This window comes from Dendrobates tinctorius, unplaced genomic scaffold, assembly GCF_039654945.1.
Source record: "Dendrobates tinctorius isolate UK_male_01 unplaced genomic scaffold, ASM3965494v1 ptg000270l, whole genome shotgun sequence".
Taxonomy (NCBI): Eukaryota; Metazoa; Chordata; class Amphibia; order Anura; family Dendrobatidae; genus Dendrobates; species Dendrobates tinctorius.
The window spans coordinates 7,075,001-7,082,500 of NW_027361937.1; the positions used below are offsets into that span (position 1 = coordinate 7,075,001).

Consider the following 7,500-nt stretch of genomic DNA (forward strand, 5'->3'; position numbering starts at 1 on the left):
ATCACCATTACACACTGAATGGTTAGACCGCATGTGGAGTACTGTGTACAGTTTTGGGCACCGGTGCTCAGGAAGGATATAATGGAACTAGAGCGAGTACAAAGGAGGGCAACAAAATGAATAAAGGGGATAGGGGAACTACAATACACAGAGAGATTAGCAAAATTAGGATTATTTAGTCTAGAAAAAAGATGACTGAGGCGTGATCTAATAACCATATAAAAGGGGACAATACAAATATCTCTTGGAGGATCTGTTTCTACCAAGGAAGGTGACGTCACAAGGGGGCATTCTCTGCGTCTGGAGGAGAGAAGGTTTTTCCACCAACATAGAAGAGGATTCTTTACTGATAGGGCAATGAGAATCTGGAATTCCTTGCCTGAGGAGGAGGTGGTGATGGTGAACACAGTTGAGGGGATCAAGAGAGCCCTGGATGTCTTCCTGGAGCATAACAATATTGTATCTTACAGTTCTTAGGGTCTTTAGAAGGACGTAGATCTGGGGATTGATTCTGACGGAATGTAGGCTGGACTGGATGGACAAATGTCTTTTTTCGGCCTTGCTAACTATGTTAGCCCCAGAGGATATAGAATAGGGAAGGCCCAAAAGGATGGTGAGCGAAAACAGGGCAGCAAGAGCCCAAAGACTTTTTTGCAAGTGTCTGTAAAGTCAACGATGAAAGGAGGCGCAATGCAACGGTCAGCAAACGAGGAAAAGAGCTGCTCTGCATTGGCCGGGAATCGAACCCGGGCCTCCCGCGTGGCAGGCGAGAATTCTACCACTGAACCACCAATGCTTGGATGCGTCTGCGATGTCGGTGGTGTCCGCCACACCCAGGATCTGACAGCTACCTGCGCGCGACCGGACCGTGCCGCGTGCAGCTCCGATGCGCCGGCAGGCGTCAGAAGCCCGGCTAGCTCAGTCGGTAGAGCATGAGACTCTTAATCTCAGGGTCGTGGGTTCGAGCCCCACGTTGGGCGCTTGCTTCTTACCTCCTTTTACTGCTTGTGCTAACCCACGTCATCCCAGAAAACCGCCTGCGGAATGCCCTCTTCTGCTACAAAACACGAGAAACCGCATGGCTGGATCTGGATAAGTTGGAAACTTGGGCCGAAAGGTGGCAGATGCGGGTAACCAATGATAAATGGAAGGTTATACACGTGGGAAGAAGGAATCGCTATCACCATTACACACTGAATGGTTAGACCGCATGTGGAGTACTGTGTACAGTTTTGGGCACCGGTGCTCAGGAAGGATATAATGGAACTAGAGCGAGTACAAAGGAGGGCAACAAAATGAATAAAGGGGATAGGGGAACTACAATACACAGAGAGATTAGCAAAATTAGGATTATTTAGTCTAGAAAAAAGATGACTGAGGCGTGATCTAATAACCATATAAAAGGGGACAATACAAATATCTCTTGGAGGATCTGTTTCTACCAAGGAAGGTGACGTCACAAGGGGGCATTCTCTGCGTCTGGAGGAGAGAAGGTTTTTCCACCAACATAGAAGAGGATTCTTTACTGATAGGGCAGTGAGAATCTGGAATTCCTTGCCTGAGGAGGAGGTGGTGATGGTGAACACAGTTGAGGGGATCAAGAGAGCCCTGGATGTCTTCCTGGAGCATAACAATATTGTATCTTACAGTTCTTAGGGTCTTTAGAAGGACGTAGATCTGGGGATTGATTCTGACGGAATGTAGGCTGCACTGGATGGACAAATGTCTTTTTTCGGCCTTGCTAACTATGTTAGCCCCAGAGGATATAGAATAGGGAAGGCCCAAAAGGATGGTGAGCGAAAACAGGGCAGCAAGAGCCCAAAGACTTTTTTGCAAGTGTCTGTAAAGTCAACGATGAAAGGAGGCGCAATGCAACGGTCAGCAAACGAGGAAAAGAGCTGCTCTGCATTGGCCGGGAATCGAACCCGGGCCTCCCGCGTGGCAGGCGAGAATTCTACCACTGAACCACCAATGCTTGGATGCGTCTGCGATGTCGGTGGTGTCCGCCACACCCAGGATCTGACAGCAACCTGCGCGCGACCGGACCGTGCCGCGTGCAGCTCCGATGCGCCGGCAGGCGTCAGAAGCCCGGCTAGCTCAGTCGGTAGAGCATGAGACTCTTAATCTCAGGGTCGTGGGTTCGAGCCCCACGTTGGGCGCTTGCTTCTTACCTCCTTTTACTGCTTGTGCTAACCCACGTCATCCCAGAAAACCGCCTGCGGAATGCCCTCTTCTGCTACAAAACACGAGAAACCGCATGGCTGGATCTGGATAAGTTGGAAACTTGGGCCGAAAGGTGGCAGATGCGGGTAACCAATGATAAATGGAAGGTTATACACGTGGGAAGAAGGAATCGCTATCACCATTACACACTGAATGGTTAGACCGCATGTGGAGTACTGTGTACAGTTTTGGACACCGGTGCTCAGGAAGGATATAATGGAACTAGAGCGAGTACAAAGGAGGGCAACAAAATGAATAAAGGGGATAGGGGAACTACAATACACAGAGAGATTAGCAAAATTAGGATTATTTAGTCTAGAAAAAAGATGACTGAGGCGTGATCTAATAACCATATAAAAGGGGACAATACAAATATCTCTTGGATGATCTGTTTCTACCAAGGAAGGTGACGTCACAAGGGGGCATTCTCTGCGTCTGGAGGAGAGAAGGTTTTTCCACCAACATAGAAGAGGATTCTTTACTGATAGGGCAGTGAGAATCTGGAATTCCTTGCCTGAGGAGGAGGTGGTGATGGTGAACACAGTTGAGGGGATCAAGAGAGCCCTGGATGTCTTCCTGGAGCATAACAATATTGTATCTTACAGTTCTTAGGGTCTTTAGAAGGACGTAGATCTGGGGATTGATTCTGACGGAATGTAGGCTGGACTGGATGGACAAATGTCTTTTTTCGGCCTTGCTAACTATGTTAGCCCCAGAGGATATAGAATAGGGAAGGCCCAAAAGGATGGTGAGCGAAAACAGGGCAGCAAGAGCCCAAAGACTTTTTTGCAAGTGTCTGTAAAGTCAACGATGAAAGGAGGCGCAATGCAACGGTCAGCAAACGAGGAAAAGAGCTGCTCTGCATTGGCCGGGAATCGAACCCGGGCCTCCCGCGTGGCAGGCGAGAATTCTACCACTGAACCACCAATGCTTGGATGCGTCTGCGACGTTGGTGGTGTCCGCCACACCCAGGATCTGACAGCTACCTGCGCGCGACCCGACCGTGCCGCGTGCAGCTCCGATGCGCCGGCAGGCGTCAGAAGCCCGGCTAGCTCAGTCGGTAGAGCATGAGACTCTTAATCTCAGGGTCGTGGGTTCGAGCCCCACGTTGGGCGCTTGCTTCTTACCTCCTTTTACTGCTTGTGCTAACCCACGTCATCCCAGAAAACCGCCTGCGGAATGCCCTCTTCTGCTACAAAACACGAGAAACCGCATGGCTGGATCTGGATAAGTTGGAAACTTGGGCCGAAAGGTGGCAGATGCGGGTAACCAATGATAAATGGAAGGTTATACACGTGGGAAGAAGGAATCGCTATCACCATTACACACTGAATGGTTAGACCGCATGTGGAGTACTGTGTACAGTTTTGGGCACCGGTGCTCAGGAAGGATATAATGGAACTAGAGCGAGTACAAAGGAGGGCAACAAAATGAATAAAGGGGATAGGGGAACTACAATACACGGAGAGATTAGCAAAATTAGGATTATTTAGTCTAGAAAAAAGATGACTGAGGCGTGATCTAATAACCATATAAAAGGGGACAATACAAATATCTCTTGGAGGATCTGTTTCTACCAAGGAAGGTGACGTCACAAGGGGGCATTCTCTGCGTCTGGAGGAGAGAAGGTTTTTCCACCAACATAGAAGAGGATTCTTTACTGATAGGGCAGTGAGAATCTGGAATTCCTTGCCTGAGGAGGAGGTGGTGATGGTGAACACAGTTGAGGGGATCAAGAGAGCCCTGGATGTCTTCCTGGAGCATAACAATATTGCATCTTACAGTTCTTAGGGTCTTTAGAAGGACGTAGATCTGGGGATTGATTCTGACGGAATGTAGGCTGGACTGGATGGACAAATGTCTTTTTTCGGCCTTGCTAACTATGTTAGCCCCAGAGGATATAGAATAGGGAAGGCCCAAAAGGATGGTGAGCGAAAACAGGGCAGCAAGAGCCCAAAGACTTTTTTGCAAGTGTCTGTAAAGTCAACCATGAAAGGAGGCGCAATGCAACGGTCAGCAAACGAGGAAAAGAGCTGCTCTGCATTGGCCGGGAATCGAACCCGGGCCTCCCGCGTGGCAGGCGAGAATTCTACCACTGAACCACCAATGCTTGGATGCGTCTGCGATGTCGGTGGTGTCCGCCACACCCAGGATCTGACAGCTACCTGCGCGCGACCGGACCGTGCCGCGTGCAGCTCCGATGCGCCGGCAGGCGTCAGAAGCCCGGCTAGCTCAGTCGGTAGAGCATGAGACTCTTAATCTCAGGGTCGTGGGTTCGAGCCCCACGTTGGGCGCTTGCTTCTTACCTCCTTTTACTGCTTGTGCTAACCCACGTCATCCCAGAAAACCGCCTGCGGAATGCCCTCTTCTGCTACAAAACACGAGAAACCGCATGGCTGGATCTGGATAAGTTGGAAACTTGGGCCGAAAGGTGGCAGATGCGGGTAACCAATGATAAATGGAAGGTTATACACGTGGGAAGAAGGAATCGCTATCACCATTACACACTGAATGGTTAGACCGCATGTGGAGTACTGTGTACAGTTTTGGGCACCGGTGCTCAGGAAGGATATAATGGAACTAGAGCGAGTACAAAGGAGGGCAACAAAATGAATAAAGGGGATAGGGGAACTACAATACACAGAGAGATTAGCAAAATTAGGATTATTTAGTCTAGAAAAAAGATGACTGAGGCGTGATCTAATAACCATATAAAAGGGGACAATACAAAAATCTCTTGGAGGATCTGTTTCTACCAAGGAAGGTGACGTCACAAGGGGGCATTCTCTGCGTCTGGAGGAGAGAAGGTTTTTCCACCAACATAGAAGAGGATTCTTTACTGATAGGGCAGTGAGAATCTGGAATTCCTTGCCTGAGGAGGAGGTGGTGATGGTGAACACAGTTGAGGGGATCAAGAGAGCCCTGGATGTCTTCCTGGAGCATAACAATATTGTATCTTACAGTTCTTAGGGTCTTTAGAAGGACGTAGATCTGGGGATTGATTCTGACGGAATGTAGGCTGGACTGGATGGACAAATGTCTTTTTTCGGCCTTGCTAACTATGTTAGCCCCAGAGGATATAGAATAGGGAAGGCCCAAAAGGATGGTGAGCGAAAACAGGGCAGCAAGAGCCCAAAGACTTTTTTGCAAGTGTCTGTAAAGTCAACGATTAAAGGAGGCGCAATGCAACGGTCAGCAAACGAGGAAAAGAGCTGCTCTGCATTGGCCGGGAATCGAACCCGGGCCTCCCGCGTGGCAGGCGAGAATTCTACCACTGAACCACCAATGCTTGGATGCGTCTGCGATGTCGGTGGTGTCCGCCACACCCAGGATCTGACAGCTACCTGCGCGCGACCGGACCGTGCCGCGTGCAGCTCCGATGCGCCGGCAGGCATCAGAAGCCCGGCTAGCTCCGTCGGTAGAGCATGAGACTCTTAATCTCAGGGTCGTGGGTTCGAGCCCCACGTTGGGCGCTTGCTTCTTACCTCCTTTTACTGCTTGTGCTAACCCACGTCATCCCAGAAAACCGCCTGCGGAATGCCCTCTTCTGCTACAAAACACGAGAAACCGCATGGCTGGATCTGGATAAGTTGGAAACTTGGGCCGAAAGGTGGCAGATGCGGGTAACCAATGATAAATGGAAGGTTATACACGTGGGAAGAAGGAATCGCTATCACCATTACACACTGAATGGTTAGACCGCATGTGGAGTACTGTGTACAGTTTTGGGCACCGGTGCTCAGGAAGGATATAATGGAACTAGAGCGAGTACAAAGGAGGGCAACAAAATGAATAAAGGGGATAGGGGAACTACAATACACGGAGAGATTAGCAAAATTAGGATTATTTAGTCTAGAAAAAAGATGACTGAGGCGTGATCTAATAACCATATAAAAGGGGACAATACAAATATCTCTTGGAGGATCTGTTTCTACCAAGGAAGGTGACGTCACAAGGGGGCATTCTCTGCGTCTGGAGGAGAGAAGGTTTTTCCACCAACATAGAAGAGGATTCTTTACTGATAGGGCAGTGAGAATCTGGAATTCCTTGCCTGAGGAGGAGGTGGTGATGGTGAACACAGTTGAGGGGATCAAGAGAGCCCTGGATGTCTTCCTGGAGCATAACAATATTGCATCTTACAGTTCTTAGGGTCTTTAGAAGGACGTAGATCTGGGGATTGATTCTGACGGAATGTAGGCTGGACTGGATGGACAAATGTCTTTTTTCGGCCTTGCTAACTATGTTAGCCCCAGAGGATATAGAATAGGGAAGGCCCAAAAGGATGGTGAGCGAAAACAGGGCAGCAAGAGCCCAAAGACTTTTTTGCAAGTGTCTGTAAAGTCAACCATGAAAGGAGGCGCAATGCAACGGTCAGCAAACGAGGAAAAGAGCTGCTCTGCATTGGCCGGGAATCGAACCCGGGCCTCCCGCGTGGCAGGCGAGAATTCTACCACTGAACCACCAATGCTTGGATGCGTCTGCGATGTCGGTGGTGTCCGCCACACCCAGGATCTGACAGCTACCTGCGCGCGACCGGACCGTGCCGCGTGCAGCTCCGATGCGCCGGCAGGCGTCAGAAGCCCGGCTAGCTCAGTCGGTAGAGCATGAGACTCTTAATCTCAGGGTCGTGGGTTCGAGCCCCACGTTGGGCGCTTGCTTCTTACCTCCTTTTACTGCTTGTGCTAACCCACGTCATCCCAGAAAACCGCCTGCGGAATGCCCTCTTCTGCTACAAAACACGAGAAACCGCATGGCTGGATCTGGATAAGTTGGAAACTTGGGCCGAAAGGTGGCAGATGCGGGTAACCAATGATAAATGGAAGGTTATACACGTGGGAAGAAGGAATCGCTATCACCATTACACACTGAATGGTTAGACCGCATGTGGAGTACTGTGTACAGTTTTGGGCACCGGTGCTCAGGAAGGATATAATGGAACTAGAGCGAGTACAAAGGAGGGCAACAAAATGAATAAAGGGGATAGGGGAACTACAATACACAGAGAGATTAGCAAAATTAGGATTATTTAGTCTAGAAAAAAGATGACTGAGGCGTGATCTAATAACCATATAAAAGGGGACAATACAAAAATCTCTTGGAGGATCTGTTTCTACCAAGGAAGGTGACGTCACAAGGGGGCATTCTCTGCGTCTGGAGGAGAGAAGGTTTTTCCACCAACATAGAAGAGGATTCTTTACTGATAGGGCAGTGAGAATCTGGAATTCCTTGCCTGAGGAGGAGGTGGTGATGGTGAACACAGTTGAGGGGATCAAGAGA

At 49.4% G+C, this 7,500-nt stretch overlaps 11 non-coding genes across 11 annotated transcripts; 5 read left to right on the plus strand and 6 right to left on the minus strand.

Annotated features, from left to right (window-relative positions):
* Positions 1–725: 725 nt before the first annotated feature.
* TRNAG-GCC (transfer RNA glycine (anticodon GCC)) lies at positions 726–796 on the minus strand. The gene has a single exon. It is a non-coding gene; the product is annotated as a tRNA-Gly (tRNA).
* Positions 797–907: 111 nt separating this feature from the next.
* Positions 908–980, plus strand: TRNAK-CUU (transfer RNA lysine (anticodon CUU)). The gene has a single exon. It is a non-coding gene; the product is annotated as a tRNA-Lys (tRNA).
* A 924-nt stretch (positions 981–1,904) lies between these two features.
* Positions 1,905–1,975, minus strand: TRNAG-GCC (transfer RNA glycine (anticodon GCC)). The gene has a single exon. It is a non-coding gene; the product is annotated as a tRNA-Gly (tRNA).
* A 111-nt stretch (positions 1,976–2,086) lies between these two features.
* On the plus strand, positions 2,087–2,159 carry TRNAK-CUU (transfer RNA lysine (anticodon CUU)). The gene has a single exon. It is a non-coding gene; the product is annotated as a tRNA-Lys (tRNA).
* A 924-nt stretch (positions 2,160–3,083) lies between these two features.
* TRNAG-GCC (transfer RNA glycine (anticodon GCC)) lies at positions 3,084–3,154 on the minus strand. Its single transcript has one exon. It is a non-coding gene; the product is annotated as a tRNA-Gly (tRNA).
* A 111-nt stretch (positions 3,155–3,265) lies between these two features.
* Positions 3,266–3,338, plus strand: TRNAK-CUU (transfer RNA lysine (anticodon CUU)). Its single transcript has one exon. It is a non-coding gene; the product is annotated as a tRNA-Lys (tRNA).
* Positions 3,339–4,262: 924 nt separating this feature from the next.
* TRNAG-GCC (transfer RNA glycine (anticodon GCC)) lies at positions 4,263–4,333 on the minus strand. Its single transcript has one exon. It is a non-coding gene; the product is annotated as a tRNA-Gly (tRNA).
* A 111-nt stretch (positions 4,334–4,444) lies between these two features.
* On the plus strand, positions 4,445–4,517 carry TRNAK-CUU (transfer RNA lysine (anticodon CUU)). Its single transcript has one exon. It is a non-coding gene; the product is annotated as a tRNA-Lys (tRNA).
* A 924-nt stretch (positions 4,518–5,441) lies between these two features.
* Positions 5,442–5,512, minus strand: TRNAG-GCC (transfer RNA glycine (anticodon GCC)). Its single transcript has one exon. It is a non-coding gene; the product is annotated as a tRNA-Gly (tRNA).
* Positions 5,513–6,620: 1,108 nt separating this feature from the next.
* On the minus strand, positions 6,621–6,691 carry TRNAG-GCC (transfer RNA glycine (anticodon GCC)). The gene has a single exon. It is a non-coding gene; the product is annotated as a tRNA-Gly (tRNA).
* A 111-nt stretch (positions 6,692–6,802) lies between these two features.
* On the plus strand, positions 6,803–6,875 carry TRNAK-CUU (transfer RNA lysine (anticodon CUU)). Its single transcript has one exon. It is a non-coding gene; the product is annotated as a tRNA-Lys (tRNA).
* Positions 6,876–7,500: the final 625 nt, after the last annotated feature.